General features: G+C 34.3%; 1 long non-coding RNA gene across 1 annotated transcript in view; it reads left to right on the top strand.

Moving 5' to 3' along the window:
- Window positions 1-5,707: 5,707 nt before the first annotated feature.
- LOC135311951 (uncharacterized) overlaps window positions 5,708-19,246 on the top strand; it is a 32,816-nt gene continuing 19,277 nt past the window's right edge. The window contains exon 1 of the long non-coding RNA XR_010371518.1: window positions 5,708-5,885. This is a non-coding gene — a long non-coding RNA (uncharacterized LOC135311951). The remainder of the gene's footprint in view (window positions 5,886-19,246) is intronic.

The following is a 19,246-nucleotide window of genomic DNA, read 5'->3' as shown; positions in this document are numbered from 1 at the left end:
ATGATCAATGAATCAAGTTTTGTATAATGTAATTACAGTCAATATAAGCTTCTAAAAGTATTAAAACGTGACAAAGAAATGCCATTAGCAGTAAGTTATATCTTTGCTAATTACATGAACTTACCTTTGAAAGTCATTAGAAATATTAATTTTACTTCAAGTATACCATTTTCTGTTTTCAACTGACTTCATGTGAGACTCAGAATAATTCTGTAGCAAGTGCATTAACTTTATTGCCACATGTAGATTTTTGTCTTCCAGCTTCAAATGAACATTACCTAACTAACTCTGTGGGGAAAATGTTTCTTTTGAAAGTCGTGGCTGTGTGAGCACTGTCATTGGCAGTGTTGTTGCACTGCTAAGCACTGAAAGAAAATTATATTGCCGTTTCAGAAATAGTTATTTAGGGTGTATTTCCAGAGAGGAGTTTTATTGTGGCAGGATGACATCTTAGAAGAAAGGTAGGGGTGCAGAATCTAGGCATTCCCACAACTCATTATCCTGCAAGTACATGGATTACCACAGTGCGAAAGAAGCAACTGTATTCAAGAGCAGTCAACAAATCTCTGTGTGAATAGTTACTGTGAGAGGCTTGAAATGAGGAAAGTTGAAAGCGACTTTTGTGCTGCTCAAAGACTCATTCAGGCATGTAGGGGGTGAAGCTTCATCTCTCCAGTTTAATAAACTGGTTCATTTTTAATTAAGCAATAAGGTATGGTAGGGCATAAACTGTACTGCATTAACTCATAGTTAGTGTGCCGCTGCTGGCCCTGAGGCTGAAGGATAAGTCACCATCAATGCAACTAGGCATGAATTACCACCACTGAGTGTTCATTTTGGAGTGTCTTATGGTCAATGTAAAACTGTTATTATTTTGAAAATATTTATATTGTTAATTAAAGATGTGCACAAATACAGGTACTTTTTTTAAAACTGTGCCCGGTTTATTCTATTTTTTTTTGAGGTTCATACATTTATAAATTTATACATTTATAAATACATGTATAAATTCACCTTCCCCTGCAAAAAGCTCATTTACAATGAAATAAGTGGTAATAGGGGAAGGGAATAATAACTGTTCTTTCCTGTTCTGCTGTTCCAGAAGCTTCAATTCCTTTCTGAAAGGTTTGCCTGCAGAACTATCACAAATGTGAAACAAAAATGTTAGTGATTAAAAAAGAGTTTAAATAAATCCTGGAAGCTAGAAATTCCTAGTTTTGGACAGGGGATCAAAATCTTCCTGTTTTGCTGTTGTAAATACCAAGTAAATCCTTTGTGGCCCAGCAGAATAAGTCCCTTTACTTCAGGCAGCTGCTCTGTATTCACGTAACAGAACATTCTGTCCTAATGACTCTAACTAGAATATAATGAATTTCACAGTTCATTCACTTGCTCCTTCTTTCTTCAGCTATTGGAGACTTCAGGTGTGCCACATAGTGGAACCACAAACAAGTTCCCACAAGGTGTGCTACACACAAGCTCCCATCATCTCCACTCTGAGTTAGAGCTCAACCAGCTTTGGTCCAACAGTGCTGCGGTCCCATTATCATGAGAGAAAAATGAAAATCAACATTTAATAATGTAGAAGGCATATTTTCCTTAGTATGCTTTTGATAAAACCTTTGTATTTTATTTTAAAATACAGATATGCTTTACTAAAACCAGAAATTTGATGTAGATTAATGATGCAGATGGACAGACAAAAACATACTAACAGGACAAACAAAAATGTTAGATAAAACTTTAAATACCTTCATCCATTCTTACAAGTTCTGTACTAATTATAGTTCCTTTCAGTACTGTTCTTCCTTTCCTTTTGTCATTTTTAACATGGTTAGTACCCAATGAAAGACTTTCTGGCTTATTCTTCATTTTGGATAGGGCATGTTAGCACTGAGGCAGTTCCTAATAATATAAGCTGGCAACAAGTTCTGTGTATATTATCATCAAAAGTCAATTTCTGTGATAATATGAGACCAAATGTATGGAATCTCCTGCATCTGGAGCACATTGCATGATTAGATTTCTTTATGCTGGTGAAAACCAATTAAGAACACAATAGGATATGATACAATGCAACCACCCCATCTTGTAACAAAGTAATTATTGCATCTCTTCCAAACACTATTTCAGGATTTTCTTTTCCATATGGTATATGAAAGAAAGTAATTGGCACTGTTGAGATGCTATGTGTGCCAAAAGTGCTCTTGGGTAAGCAGCAATTCAAGGAGCAAATACATTTTTATGTATGATTAGCTGATTGAAAGACCAAGCAAAATAGGTAAATTTTATTATTAATTAATAACTCATGTCTGTGAATATATTATTGCTATTATCTTTGTATAAAGTACTGTTTTTGAGATACTTAAGAAAGATAGTAAAAATTTTTATTAATAGTGCCAAACTGTAGAAAAGTGTATAGAAGCGCAGCAATGTCTACTGGCAGTACCAAGGTTTCATATGGCCTGAAAACAGCAAATCGTGTTGTGCACCTCAGGGGTTAAGTAATCCATCTTATCTTCACAGAAGACAGTAGCAACTAGAAGTAGGAACTTCATTAAGGTAAGAGCACTTATGCGCCCTCTTATGATCACCTGGGCTGGAAGTGTCACTCATCGCTAGAGCTCTTGTTCATAGGGTGAGTTTGATCTGTTGACCCAGTTTTAAATAAACACTGGATTTTAACTAAGACACAAATACACTGGACTTTTAAATTATTAAACGTCCTTTCAGGGAAGAGGAAGGACATTGATGATTTTACTCTGTCCTCTAAGAAACTTTCAAAAAAACCCCCAACAATATTTCTGCATAGGTCAGAAATGGTCTAAATCTAAACTAACTTCACATAATCCTTAACAACCTAGTCATCATTAATTTCTCATCTTAAGCAAAACTTAGACCCCAAAAAGAAATTGTTTTTCTGTTTAAACAGCTTTAATACCCAGTAGCAACAAGGAATGACACACAAACAATAGGTCTATTTTCTATTTTATTAAGAGTTGCATTTTACTGGCAAACAAGGCATAATTATCCTCTAATATTTTATGAATAAGCATACAGTACAGTGAAAGGCATCAGTACATCTCATCTATGAATCTCACATGGTCAACACACTAATGATAACTGCTTCTAGTCATAAGCAGAACACACCACAGTTACATTTCCAGGTCAACCTTAAAATTATTATTTGAACAGGGGTTCAAAAATAGAATGTGAACAGATTTTCTCATTTCTGAAAGTAAAATCATATAAGTAGGTAGACCCATATTCTACCTGCAATAAGCAATAAGCAATAAGACTGGCTAATATTGCAGCTTGGACATGGAGTAACTGGAAAATTATTTTCCCCAGTGGCAGCCAATGTTGGAAGAGATAACTGAAAGATAGTATGTAGCAACACTGACAGACACTAAGGCTCAAGTCTCACATGTTTAGGTTTTCAAGAAATGCATTTTATTACTGGTTAGATTGATAGGAAATTTTGTGTCAGTTTAGCAATTTCACATGAAGTGGTTTATTTTAAAAGATAAAAAAGATACTTTGGTTTGAGCTAAAATTTAAATGTGATTTGTAAAGAAGACTTATAAGCAGACACACAAGTAATACTCAGCTAAGTATGTTGTACGTAGCATCCCTTGTCAGTGGAGATATTTTAGACTCAAGAAACTTAAGAGTTAAAGGAAAAAATCTAAAGATATAAGTTCTAATATATGTGTTTGAAGAACAGGTTAATAATCTCCAGTTCAGTTTACTATTCTACTTTGTATCTGTCTAAGATTTTTTAATCAAATTTATTTGCCAATGCCACTAGCATAAATCCAGAACAGTTTTCATGAGAATATTTTTGTGCCATTATCACACAAATCTAAGATAGTTCTGTCACCTGTATCTCTCTACTTCTAACTTTGTGAATTTTTATTAAGCCTGACGGGTGATCAGGCAATTTCTTTATAGCCATAACAACGTTTGACTTGGTTTCTTTGAGAAGCATAACGATGTGGAGTAAAACAAGCATTGATTACCAGGCTCATAATGACAGTGGCCCAAATGGATATTTGAAAATCAGACCTTTTCTTTATTATCTATGGTCATTTTATGCTTGACATAGGAGAATATGTTTATGAAAGAATATTAGATTAATCGTACCTTGTGATAGCAAGAAGAGTAAAGTAGGGGGGAAGGACATAGAACTGGAAATAAAATAAACCCTTCAGATTTTTGAAGCAGCCGTGAATTTTAATAAAGGTGCATAGAGTCTAATGTGGCAGAGATGCTTCACAGACTCTTCGCAGAAAAATTAGCCAATGCATGCAGCATGGAACACTTATGTAAGGCTGCAGAACAGCCACACTAATGTCCCCATACCTTTAAAATAAGAAATCAGCAAAATTATTCACTTGCCGTGCATACTGAATATTAATGACATTTAATACTGAAGTTTATTAACCTTTTACATTAGTGGTCAGAAATGAAACATGCTGGGAACAAATGCACGACAGAAGGGAAAAATGTTTCTGGCGGCTATTGGGCTCCATTTGACAGTTAATAAAAACCATCAAGTCCATATTATGTTAGATTAACCAAGATCTGGATTCCACTTGACAAGTCATTATTATTAAAGGCAAGTGGAGAGTATTTTCAAATACACCCCGGAGTGATGCATGTTAAAATATGTATGGCAAACTCTTGAATGTCAAGGACATTTTGTGCAGTGTATAATGGAAAACTGCATGTAATGTGCAGTTTGGGAACTATTTTATGTACCTCTGAAGACCTCAAAGCATCACGATGAATGTTTTATTGAAAGCTGTCATACTCAGTGCTGGGACCAACTGTATTGCGGATATTTATGAGCTGCCATCAGTTTGGCAGCTCAGTGCTTCTGCTAAAGAAGAAAAAGAGGAGAATGTGACTAAATGGCCCAGCCCTGCTTTTCTGCTTTCCTGCTTTCTGTTCATTTAATAACTTGTGTTATTCTAAAATGTTAATTTAGGACTCTGACTTTCACCTTAATATTCTTGGTTTTAGACACACCAAACGCGTTCTGATTTTTGACTCAGTGTTGTTCAAAGACACTATTTTCCCAAAGCCCAGTGGCCTCATCATATATTTTTTGGTCTATCTCTAGGTTTTGTTTTATTATAATGATTTATTTTTATTTCGCCATTCATTTCCACTACTGTTTAAAGTTAGGGTAGGATTTAGGGAGATATTTCTTGGTGAATCTAAAATTAAATAGCAAAGACTACATTTCAGTAGTCTAGGAGCTGTAACATTTATACAGAAAAAAATGATTCAGTTTTGTAGTCTGTGCCTTTAATAAAGAATCTCCTTCATATTCATTGGAACATTTCTTTTTTATCAAAGGAAGAGTATTACCTCAAATGTAATTGTTGTTACTATACTGAAAGCAAGTTTGCAACACACGATCTTTTATGACGTTCCCACCACCTCTGATTCTCTCTCCTCTCAACATAAAAGCAATGTAATTCCTCAGTAAGTGGTAAAATAGTATTGAAATAAAATCCACAAAGATTTTTCTACAACACAGTAATACTTGATGCCAACTTTTATATTTTTCAGTTTCCTTTTTCATTCCAAATTTTTTAACTTTTATCAGTTTCCAATTCACTGTGACCTACCAATGTTTGTCAAGAGAGGATGTTTATTTTTGAATGAACCTTTGTACTTTTGGTGCCAAATTTCATCAGAGTACACTTGGACTAGGACATACTGGAATTTAAAAAGTGATGAGCAGGGAAAAGACCACTGATGAAAACTATTGTGAATTAATGTGCATCTGATGGCTTCTAGGATATATGCATCTTAGAGGAATAAAGGTGGCAAGGCAGAGCACAGAAAAGTGCTTCTTCTGCATGAAAAATGTGAGTAGTGATGATTTTTCAATATATTCACAGCTTATTCTTGCTTTTATCCCACCTTTTATCATGTCTACAGATGGACCATGAAAAGGACATTAACATTTTTCTTTTCTGTGTATGGTAGCATCATCATATCTAAATTTAGATTATTTCCTGTAATTTGCCACAAATTCTGCAAAGCTGTAACACAAAGCTTATTGATCTCTCTTATCTTCATGAAAAGATCGCCTTATCTTTGTAATAGGAGAGGAATTAAAAAAATTCCAATTTTTGATGCTCACTATGTGATAACAAAGTAATTACCTTACTGCACTTATTCTATTGAGTTTAAGATTTACAGAAATCCTACCTATGATACAACTTATTACACTAATAGGAAAAAGTACCACACTGAATGGCAGCTCTTCTTGACTCAATTTATTCATTGAAATTGAATTTGGTATATGAAAGACAATGGCACTCATTCTTTAACCAATAGGAAATGTAACATTATTGAAATAAACGTGCTTATGACAATTCAACACCATCTGAAAATGCAAAGTGGTATTGTAGTTCATAAAGAGTTCTCATAAAATTGGTGGAAATACTAGAGAATAAAGAGTCTAGATTCTCCTACTGAGCAAGCTTTGTAGGTCTAAATTTATCACTGTATGAATAAGACCAGTGGAGCTGCTTTGCTCTGACAGCTTTTAAACATAACCATTAATAGCCAGTCCTAATAACTATTACTGAGATCTGACTTTGCTGTTGCCCAGGTCCAGAAAAGAACTGAAGGGTGTACTAGGAATGGTGGACACTTATTCTTGCCTTTCTAACTTGATTTCCAATTTTTTACTAAGCAAAACTCTCTGAAACCATGAGTAACATTGTAATTTATTAATATTCCTAGGTAAAAAAAGGTTAATATTCAGCTAGAGATAGCAAAAATAGTCAAAAAAGTCTTTGAAGAAGATTTATAATTACCCCCAAGATAATCTTTATCAATCCAGAAAAATAATTTTCAAGGTTAAGACTGTAGACTGTAGGAACAGGCACACAGAGACAAACCATTCAGTCTGACACCTTATCTCCCATAATGGCTCGTAATAAGAATCTTAGAGGACAAAAATACAAAACCGAGAAACTCTACAGAGATCGCTCTTCTAACCTTCCTCAGCTGATCACTTAGGAACTTTGTCAGTAATAGGTTTTGTCTGGACAATTATATTTAATGTCAAGGGATCTGTTCCCCATGAAGTAATTTAATAGGTGGTTTGTTTTTTTTTTTACTTCAGCAGACAGATATATAATTTAATTATCAACTGTATGTAAAAAATAAAATCCTTTTGTTTGCTTTAAAACCACTGATAAAATGATCTCTTTTATCCTAGGTTCCCTGTTACAAGAAATAGAAAGTAATCATTTCTTATCCACCTTTTCCTGACAGGCATGGTTTTATGTACCTTTCAAAAGTCCTCCTAGGTCATTGTTTCCCAGGCTAAATAAAACTTCTCTAGTGGACGCTATACTATACTTATAATCATCAGTCTTGCCCTTCCCTGTATGCTGCTCTTTCTACTGCATTGTCTTTAATAAGAGGCAACCAGCATTATGTATGGCTTTCAAGTGTGACCACAGTACAAATTTGTAAGTGATGTAGTGGCAATTTGGTTTTGAGTTCCTTTATAACAATTCCTAACACTCTTTATGATTGTTGTTTAATTCTCAACAGTACTTTTTTTCATGGACTTAGAGACAATAACTCAAAAACATATTTCCTGGGCCTAAATAGTTGATTTAGGCCTGTCCATCACTCTGTGTATATAGCCAAATTATTTTTGTTTCTTTCTAATGTGTTTCTTATTTGCTGGTGTTGATTTTTAGATGCCATTTTGCTCACTACTATCATGAGATAGTTTTTAATTACATTTTTATTTTTGCAGGTTTCTTTTAAATTTTGTTAAAATTTGTATTAATAGAAATAATTTTCTATCATTACAAAATATTTACATGTCAGCATTCACAGCTTGTTCTGGATCACTTAGGAGTTCATGAAACAGCTCAGTTTCACTACAGATCTTTTAGATATTCCAGTGGTAATATATTTTATGCATAAACACTCAGTATTTGTATACCCTGACCTTTTTTTCTAGTCTCTTTTTTTCTTGTATATGGAGAGTTGTTAATTCATAAGGATCTTCCTTGTTAATCAACAGTGTTATAATTTCTTGAAGAGTTTTCAGCAAGGGACCTTTAAAAGTTTTTTAAAAGCCATATTTTTAATGACTATTTCTAAGTTGTTAGATTGGGAATAATTCCAGTCTTTCTCATCTGCATACTAGCTGGATATTAACGAGGTATTTGTGTAAGACTGATACCAAGACATCAAGGTGCCCTCCATGTGTTCAAGACATTTGTTTCTAACATGAACTAACAAGTTCCTGATGAGTCATATATTCAAAGGACTTCCATCCTTTTTTTTTTTTTTCCAAACTATCATAATTTATAGTTGTGTAATTACAAAATGTTAGTAAAAGAGATGATTGAAATATACAGCTTTCAGTTAGAGATTAGATCTGTTCTGTCAGGTGCTCTACCTGATCTTCTGAGCATGAGTGCTTTTTGTCATGACGTTGCTCAAAGACCATGTAAGTCCCCAATTAATTAATCACTTATTTCTAAAAAATAATAAGAAAAATTCATGAAGTACACCAAGGGCTGAAAAATTTCTGTTTTGACCCCTTCCCAATGCTAAACCAACGTACCAATTTTTTAATTCCTTCTCTTCGAACTTTGAGTCCCTGACATCCTTCTTTTTCTCATCTAACATATTACACACAGTTGTCATAGTTATAAGGGGTACAGTATCCATGAGCTCTACACTTAAAAGAAGATTATAAGCACTGGACGGGAGATTCAAGCTAAGTCTTCACATTTAATGAATAATATAAATCAAATATAGCAGTGTCTCGTGACTGTCATCATCAATTACAAGTACAGTGCGAACAGCTAGTATCCTACTCAAATAACACATAAGAATGATGTCTTAATACTATACCAGCATTCTGGAAATAAAATGATCTGTCTGCATACTGTATGAAGTGCCCTGTAATTTAAAGGATTCCATTATAAATATTGTGCAGAATATTTTGTCTTATCAAATATGCAAGCTACCTCTGGTATATATTTGTATAAAAATTTTCTAGACATTTACTATATAAGCAGAATAAAGTGGCTATTCTGGAGATTTTTACTCCTTGTAAAGTTTACAAGTATTTGAAATTTTTCTGTAAATTATATGTTTACCATGTTTGAGTGGTTCCTGGTAATATTTCAGAATAACACTTCAACAAACTGTACTGATTTTTTCTTTTGGTTGGCCCCCCTATTTCTTAAACAGTCACAGCCTCACATATTTACAAGCCTTTATTTTAGAAAACATAGCATTTTCAATATATGGTATTGCTCAATCAGCTTTATTGCTTTCAGAATGTATTTCATATAAGTACCACTCTCTGTCTCCAACCTATTTTTTAAACTTTTTTTGTATCTTGTATAACGGACATTTTTGTAGGATCTAATACATCATTCAAAAAAAGAAAATTACTGTCTAGTTACATATTTGCTTATCCATAGACACACAGATTATGCACCTAGAATTAAATGTGATTTAATAGTCAGTCAATATTACTACAGTTTTACTTAATAAGTATAAAGAAAGTCTAATCTACTTCCATTTATGTCCAGGTGTCTTTTCAAGAAGACAATATTGTCATTTCACATGTCTCTTTTTATTATTTCTAAATTTTTTTAGAAATAGAAACTTCATTTCAGTGGGCAACATGTGCTTTTGCATGCTATTTTTTGTTGGAAATCACTAAAGAGCCTTCATTCTTCACTTGTTATTTGTTGTCATGAAAAATTAGTGTATTCTCATAGCATTTCAAAATATTAATTCTGTCTTTCAGATCTCAGTCACAGTACACAAACATATCAAAAGGTAGTGTCCATGGGGAACTAGGTACACACACAGGGAAATATTTCACTTCATTACTGTTTCTGGACCACCCACAAAGCATCAAAACTGGCCATGATCTCCTGAGGCTTTTAACTAGGAAACGGAAATGTTAGTTTTCTCTCAATCCAAAATTCAGAAAACACTTACCTGTGAAACTGTAAGTGTGAAAATACACTTTGTGAAACCATATATCTACCAATCTGCAGTGTTTGCATATGGCAACACCCATTTATTTTTCATATCTAATTTTCTGTAATATTCAGATTTATCATGATAAAAGACCTTGCACATTAGCACTGTTGTTAGATAAAAAGGAATATCAGCCTAACCAGAGTTGTATTAAAACCACTCCTTTGTCTGTCCTTCAAACTATCTTTGCTGTCTCTTAGATTTTCCATAGTCTTAGATTTGACCAAGCTGCTGCAGTTGTGTGCACTTCTATTAAAAACCTTATTTCTACAAGTTATTCATTCAGTACTGACCTTTGTAATAAAACTCTTAAAATGAGAAATGCCGCACTTATTGAAATTACAGAGCTGTTATCCGTAACACCTCAGTTATCTTATTCAGAGATTTTTAAGGAGCATAATAATCCTTAGATGGTCCAGCATGATTAAACAACACACGAAATACAGAAGTATTAGAAAAAAATGAAAGAAATAATTTTCTTCGAGGATGATAAAATAATATTTTACTTCCATTAAATTTAAATGCAGATGTAAAAGTGTTGAACTTTGTAATAATTATAAATAGGGTAAGAATCATTGTAAATATAAAGGAATAGAAATATAAAGAAGTGCCAATATCAAGATAACTATGAAGTTTTAAGGTTGAGTTCTCATAGGCTTTTTTTACCTCCATGGATAAGAGAATGGCAATTGCATGGTAGAAATAAACTGATTAATTTAGCATAGTCAGTATTCTCAAGATGTTGAATAATAGCCTACTCTAAGCTTCATTAAAATTCTTTTAATGAAGGGGAAAGTGTTGCAGTTCCTTCTACAATTTAAAGGACTTCATTAAAATACTTTACATGTTATGTAATTTTCTTTTCTAAAAAATCCCTACAAGAAATTATTTTGATAAAAGCATTTATATGTCAATATTCCATCCTCTGAGATTGAGTTTTCTTAATCAGTAACCTGTCCTGAAAAATCAGGGAGAGTAGCATGAGACCAGAACAAAATGTAAAAATATGAAACTATTTCTGGATCAGTATGAGACTAGACACCAAATGAAACGCATGAAAATCCTTGCTTTTGAACTCAGTAATACTGATGACATTTAATCCGTGCCCTCTACATGAATTTGAGCATTTCTCATATGCACTTTTTCAAGTGCGCCCAGAATAAATACAAATCAAACCAATAGCTCTCTGTACTGCACACTAAAAAAATGCTGGAGAAGAATGATAAGACAATGTAAAAGCATAACGTTTTTAAGATTCAAGCTATATATTAATGTTTATATAAAAATCTATTTTATAGACAAGATTTTTTGTTGCTAATGCTATAAAAACAAGGGGACAAAGTGTAACAAAAGAACTAAGGTCTTTCAAATACAGTTCTTCAACTGAAATTGGCTGAAAATTTGAAGAATTATGATCCAGACAGGTAGTTTATTTTTGTCTTGAAACTGTTTGGTTTACAAATTTCTTGTACATATAGGAAAATATTAATTTAAATGTTCACACTTTAAATTCATTAATCACATAATAAGCAAAACCAAAGCACAGAAGTGAACATGGCCAATTTTTATTGATTACTTGCACACATTGGAGGTAAAAGAAGAGCTTTGTCTGGAGTTTGGCACATATCTACTCAGAGGCTTTATATATGCAGTTTTGGGGTTTTGTAGGTGATTTAAAATCACTGTCCTCAACATTGTCTATATAAAATAGGGAACATCTTTGAAATTGCTTTATATAAAGATGCAGACATGAAACTGGTGACTTTCAGCTCAGTGTGGGATGAGGAGATAAAAGCATGCTGAATTCAGAGTTACCCAACATTTGCAGTTAATTTACGGAATCAGTCTTGTGTTTGATAGTCAGAAGACAATTAGCCAGGGATAAGTCACAGTGATTTTGTTTACTTTTTAGATGTTGGGTTTTTTTCCAGTTAAGTTATTTCCAGATAAATCCTACCTGCAAATGACATTTAAGGCTCAGAGCAGAATCAGCAGTCTAGCTTGATCTGTAGCCCTGGTAGTGTAAAAGAAAAAGCCTAGGATTTCCAGGAGAACTTTCAGAGCTTCCCGCTTCCTGCCATGCCTTTAGATTTTCTTGCGCTGACACCAGGATTGCTGTAGATTGTCATTACTTACATGTCATTCTCCTGGTTTTGACTTGTCACAAGATGTCAGGAATGATGACGTGTGACAAATAAGCCTTTCTCTATTCTACATGCTTAGTTATACTGTTCCACCATAGACAGTATTATGGTTTTTTTTTTTTGCCAGAACTTTTCACCACCTGAAAATTTCTTGCCCTGTAACTACTGCCACTCTTCAGTCACTGAGGATGGATGCTTGGTTGCTTTTGCCATTGTAGAGAGTACTCACTGGGAGAAGATATGCTGTGTGGCGAATAAGACAGGATTTACTCAGAGCTAAGGAATCTGACAGATCTTGACTTCATTCAGTTCCTGATGAGCAGAAAAGGCGCTAGCACTTACTATGATATCAGACATTATAATAAGCTACACACAAAGTAAGGTATAATACCTTAGTGTTACCTGTGTTAATGCTATTAATGTAGAATTCCTAGAAGTATAAAAGAATGCTAATTTAACAAACATAAAATCAGAAAAAAAAAGTTAGTTAAACAGGTATAACAGGAAATAAAACTCCAAAATTTTCATGTGAGTGAAAGAAGCCATCACATTTCAGAAAATCTGCTGGGCTCAGTGCTGAAAGGAAGCATGCTGAATGCTCTGAGAAAATAGATGTTTGTCACTGCTAACAGTATAATAAGGTATAAGAGGAGATTTCCTGTTTTATTTATATTCATTTTTCATAATATTTACATGAAGACAGAGAAAGACAGCATGAAAAGACAGACAAAATTTTGCCAGCATCCAAAAGTTCTCAACCAGCTCCGAGAACGACACGTTTACAGCTGAGATTTGTTGCAGCACATTCCCTTGTTCAGCAGACCATACAAAGCTGTAAATATGGAAACAGATAACACAGCGAATGAAGAGAAGCTGCTAGCAGTTTTTAACTTGATGAAGAAACTAAACACTTGGTTTGATTTTTGGTTAAAAAAAAAGAATGTTAGTGCCAACTTTCTGGTTTCTGAAATCTGTGACTTGTGATAGCAGTTTCCAAGTGATATTGCAGTCTAAAAGCAGAAATGGAATTCAGGTGAACTTCGTAGCACCCAAATCTAAATCTAGCAGACAACTGCATGATATTAGGGATGGAAACACACAGTACAGCAGCCGATTCCAACAGTTTTTGGCGAGAGGTCCTTAATGGTTCAATTTTCTGTAGCTTCCTTCTTTGGAAGAAATAATCATAACAATAGCACTATTGAAATACTGCTTCATTTAATCCTGTGACCATTTTACTATCAGCATTTCAGCATGTCTGGTACAGTTACACAAACCCACCATGCTCCACAGAAGTATTGGAGCACTGACACCCGACAGCAGCTGGACCACTCACTCTGACTGTGCCATGCCCTGGAGTTTTACCCAGTTCTGCCATGGTTGTTTCCTCACGGTTTCCAGGTGATGCAGCCTGCCAGGAGTGTGAGAAGACATCTGCATCTGGAGGACTGCATTAGATTTCAAAGAGGGGCACAAGTCAGACCTCTGACACTGGCAAGAAGCCATAAGGCGTATGGGGGAGGTAACTTTGGCTGGAACCATCTCTTGGGAGAAGTAGCATGAACTCATCACCATTTCTGGTGTCCTGCACCTGCAAAGTTAAAAGACCCAAATTCATAAGTGCCAGTGTCTTGGCCTATAATGTTAGCATACGCCACAGGTTTTAACAAACTGCATGCTGTCGCTATTCATTAAAGAGTTTCTAAACGTGTCTTCCTTTATTTTTAGATCCTTTCAATTCATGAATGATCTTCATGATTATTTTTAGTTTAAGTGGTCCAAACGATGAGTGGGTGGCCAAGAACAGAAAGGTAGGAATCCCCTAAGCTTTTCTCATTTCAAGGAGAAAAGAATTCTTTATCCATTGTCTGTATGTGATCTGCTCACAACCTGAAAAGTGAGACAGGTGGCACAGCACTTAATGTCCAAAATTAAGTATAGAACTATAATTACTTGCATTTGGAGAAGTTCAGGAATGCAGCAAAACCATTACAACTGATTAATATCTGTAAGTAACTGAAAAGAGTCATTACTGAGTTGCCCACTGTTCAAATACTGGGACAGTTAGAGGGCAGCCAGTAAACTTTTAATATAGAATTTGTTAATCAATCAATAAATTATTGTTAATATTCTACATAGCCACAGGAGGATTAGTAATAATTTCTAGCCACCTGAAAATACTTAAATAAAACGCAATACAGAGATGCTGAATTTTTAAAGCAAGGCACAATTTTCAGGAGTAAATGCTTCATTAGACAAACAAATTTACCTAAAGAAAAAAAAGATTAAAAAAAAAAAGTTATACCCTACCCGACAAAAACTCTGGGTTTCCGTTCTGAGAGAGAAGTGATTTAAGCCAGTTGAAAAAAACTTTGGACTGTAACTCAGATACGCTACTTTTGTTGGGGTTCTGCACCCCCCCCCGTTCTTTGTCTTTTTCATCTTTATATTTCCTTTCTCTTTCATCTTATTTTGTGTTTTCCTTTTTCTTCTCCTACCTGTCTTCTTTCTCTTCACTTTTTTTTTTTCTGTTGCTTTTCCTTTTGCTTTTTTACTCGGCAGGTGGTGAGTGGGAAGTGGTGGCATTTTGGTGTACCTTATGACCCTTTGAATGGGATATTGGGAATGTAGTTTTATTTTGGTAACAAGAAAGATAACCTTTCCCTGATTGCATGGAATTGACAATAGAATGTAAAAAAAAAAAAAACAAACAACCAAACAAAGAAAACAACAAAACAACAAAGAATCATTTATCAGATTTAAGCAAAAAGTGGCTTCCAAACTTTATTATAAAAGAAATAGGGTGACTACCATAAACTCTAAGGCCTTATTTGATTTTTTAATAGCTCTACATTTAATTTCATTTTTGAAAATTTCTTGCCCATACTTTCTAATTATTGTAAAGGATAAATGCCTGCCCTCTTGAGGTTCTATTTGTTATTATCTATTGTGCCAATTTTCCTTTTTCTAGCATGGTCATCTGAGAACTAAAATCAAGGAACAGAGTGCCACATTTTCAAGTCTTTTTTTCCCCATCGATCTGAATCCCTTTTTCCCTGCAGTTAAGGAGAACTGTAGATTGTCTATTGGCACTTAAAACCGCCAAAAAGCTCCCAATACATTTATCCTCATTAACAGTTACCTCTATGTTCTCATTATTAGAGATGGCCCACTAGGGCATCATTCCCTCCAACTGGCAAGTTCAGTAGAAAAAAAATGACAGTTTTATCATTTTTATTCTGAACTCTACTCATTTTATTTATGAATAGTTCCCACAGAAGTCATTTACAAATGGTATTACCTGTAGGACATGTATCCCACTGCTGGTTTTTAGGACTCACAAATGAATTAAAGGGATCTTATTTTTACTGTCTTTCCCAGCAATTTTCATATCAAACATTCTCAAATTATGGGCAAAAATCTATTTAAACTGTTTGTCTCCTTCCAGCTCTACTTCAGCTCTGAGAGTTGAGATGCAGTTCCTCCTTATTTATTAGTACTTACTAGTAATAAAATGTTAACAGTTTTACACCACAATCTATTTTCTAAATTTAATTGTCATGTTCATGTTTATGGATTTCAAAGTAGTACTAAGGTCCCTATTGTTCATACAGTGTGCTTGTATGCTTGTATCCACATCTTTCATAGACAAATTTTATTCAACTCCTTATAATTGATGCTATGAGGTAATTTAACAAACAGAAGGAAAGCAAAATAAGGAAAAGTAAGGAATAAGTTCCAGTAGCTTCTGTAGTAACTCCTGTTTCCAAAGAAAGAAAATAGATACACTAACTTGGATGTTCAAGGGACCACAGCTGATGGCGTCTCTCAGCAGATAAGCAGGAATACAGCCATAAACGACTTTTCAACATACAATTAGTAACAGAACATTAAGATCTCTACCTCCCTCTGAAGTTAGGCTTGAGTTAACAACTAGCATTCAAATGTTATTGAGGTGTGAGAATGGGAGGGGGCAGGCAGCCCATGTTGACTATGTTGCTAGATATGTCTCATTTTCATCCAAAATGAGGTTCTTGAAATGCTAAAAGCATTCATTGATACAGCGAAAATAAGTAAGAATAAGATAATCTTCCCCGAAAAGCAGATGTCCTCAAACTGAAGAAAATAGTGGCATCCCATTGCACAAAGATAGCAAAGAGAAGGAAATCTATTGATGCCTACTTGAAGAATACGACATATTGTCAGTCTGCCACATTTATCACCTGGATATCTCTTAGGAGTCCAGTACTCTTTAGAAAAAAAGTAAAAGTCCTACCATTCTTTTTCAAAATCTGTAGTAATGGGACTATTTGGAAAGATAGTGGTACTTTTTGAAAATAGAGGAAATGCTTTGAGATAGTCTTTTCTTAACCATGAGGATTTAAGGCTAAGTTTCATCCATGTTTCACTAAATCAGAGGTTTCAGGTCCATTTGGGGGATAATTAAAACAAAAACAACAATCCAAATGAATAAACAGAAAAAAAACCAACAACCAAACAAATCTCTTTGTGCTTCCCATATCCTTTACCTCTGCCTATAATAGCATTTTCTATAATCGACTGTGAGAAGAGGTGGCTAGCACTCTGCACTTAAGTCTGGAAAAAAAAGAAAAAGAAGAAAAAAGATCTTTAAGCTCTGTAAGCAATCCCTTCAATTTTATTTTTTTTTTCTGTCTTCCTAGGACCTTGTTTTGGTGTCTGGACAAGGATATCTTTTTTTTCTCTGAAATTAATCCCTCACTTTCCTTGTACAACTGCTAAGTCTATCTAGTCTCAGTTGCAGTAGATTACTTCCTGACAGCAGAATTTCATTGAGCTGGCTCCAAAAGCTCCTACAGAGATATAACAGAAAACATCAGTTTGACTAAAAGAGATCTCTTCTCAGGTTACCAGCTGGGGAAGGGAATAGCTCATGGCTTCAGAGAGCTCTACAGGGGCCACTGAATGCTCTATAAACCCCACAAAACTATTCTGCTCTGACAAATTTACAGTTACAAAATCAAGGTCAAATTCAACACCAAATTTAAACTCATGAATTTATGTGTCTACACGTAAGTTCCCACATGTGCACTAGGCACCTAAGCTCCTATTATAATTGCTACAGATCTATTTTCCAATGTTTTGAGCTTGTTTTGGGCAATGGAAATAAGCAATCCGTTGGTGAGATTATATTGTAAGTACCCCTCAGAGCCATTACACAGAGGATATAACTTCTTATAGATCCTGGTAGCACTTTGACCATTTTGCTAGAACTGTAATGGTTTATCCTTTTAGTTCTGGAGTTCATTGGTTCAATTCCTATTATGTCCACCAAAAAAGCAGCTTCCATACCTATATTAAAAAATATTCTTCATGAATTTAGGATGCAAGCTAAAATTCAGGGAGATTACCGATATGATACTATGTAATCAAATGTAATCTAACAGAAACTCACTGTTTAATGGAAAAGCAATCAACTATTAGTAAACTGTTATTTTAGATATCCTAAAATGTCTAACTTGGATACAGCAGGGGAGAATATTATAATTAATTCTAAAGTATAGCATTTGTCAAGTGGGAGGAGCGCAATATAGAGTGAATAGGATGCAGACCCAATCTCTGTGATAACTTAGGTCAATCTTGTGGAATAATTTTTACTTCAATCTTCTCTTAATATCTATATTTCCTGGATTACCAAAGAAATAAAAATTTAAAATCTAGTTCCTAACTAGGACTAAAATATATTAGGAAGGTTAAGGTCTCTAGTCACTAAGTTCAATGCTGGAGTATTCTCAGTTAAATGCAGATAAACATTAACATTTTGAGAGATTATTCAATCTCAGTCGACTTCAATCTTGATATTGTGAGATTAATCCAGCCTTAATCAAAGAAGTCTTTATGCAAGAGGATATTCTAGTATAAAAATTGCATCATAGTATATTTCAAGGAGGAACGCAAAGAATGAGATTACCTCAAGCTTTTACAGAAAAAAAGTCATCTTAATGGAGCTAAAATAGTTTATGGTGCAGTCAGAAAAAGAATACCAAATATTGAATATGATTTCTGAAATTAAAGAAGCCTGTACATATGCTCAATAATTGTACAATGTATATTATTTGCACATATATTTACAATGTTTTCCCTATAAAAGTTCTATCAATGGATGTGTTTAATATTACTTTATAATCAGCAATTAAAAAAACCCAATCACTTCTTTATAACAGTCTACAGTATTTCACATTGAATTCTAATCACACAGTTAGAATACTACTGCACTGTTTTATGAGACTGCAATTTTGTTCCAGAATGGATAACTGTAAGACCAAGGGATAAAAATTATTTCCTCATAGAACAATGCAGAGGAATCAGTGTCTCTACTACACTGAGAGGCTGTACCTTTTAATAAAGTATGTCCCTGACAATGCTAGGTCCTTTGTTTCTGGTTCCATAATAAGATGACCTATATATGACCTATCAATGCTTTGGTGCAATTGTTGGGCAGTTACCAGGACACTGTGTTCTCTGTTCCTGCTACCTGAGAAAGTGAATCTCAGAGCCTGCACATTTGTTTGACTTTCTTTCCCACTAGGCTCAATTAGTTTAATAATAATAATAGATAACTTTTCCTTCAAACCTAAACAAATAGGACTACGGTTCAGGTATCCATAAATCATGGATTTAGTTTCCTTTAGGCTAAATAATAAACAGAACTAAAGCTTCTCATCTCCTAGACAATTATTTTAAAACATTAAGATCATGTATGTACCCACAAGAAAAAAGGAAGGTGGAGAGTTAAAAAAACATAGAGCAGAATATAGTCTTTCAATGTGGTATTTGCGCCCTGAAGACTGTGGAATTCAAGACATACCTCTGTATTTTCTTGTGTGGTTGTTGCTGATGGTGCCTTTTTATCTGTAGCAGCATTCTTAGGAAAAAAAGCATCTTATTTTCAAATATTGTTATCCTCTCATTATGTCTTGGAAAGCACTGAAAGCTCAGTTCCTGCTTACATTCTGGCTTGTGTTCAACAAAAAGTGCTGTATGGGTGCATCGAA

Source organism: Phalacrocorax carbo, chromosome 2 (assembly GCF_963921805.1).
Source record: "Phalacrocorax carbo chromosome 2, bPhaCar2.1, whole genome shotgun sequence".
NCBI classification, from domain to species: Eukaryota; Metazoa; Chordata; class Aves; order Suliformes; family Phalacrocoracidae; genus Phalacrocorax; species Phalacrocorax carbo.
The sequence above is the reverse complement of the archived record's forward strand: the minus strand, read 5'-3'. Positions and strand labels throughout refer to the sequence as shown.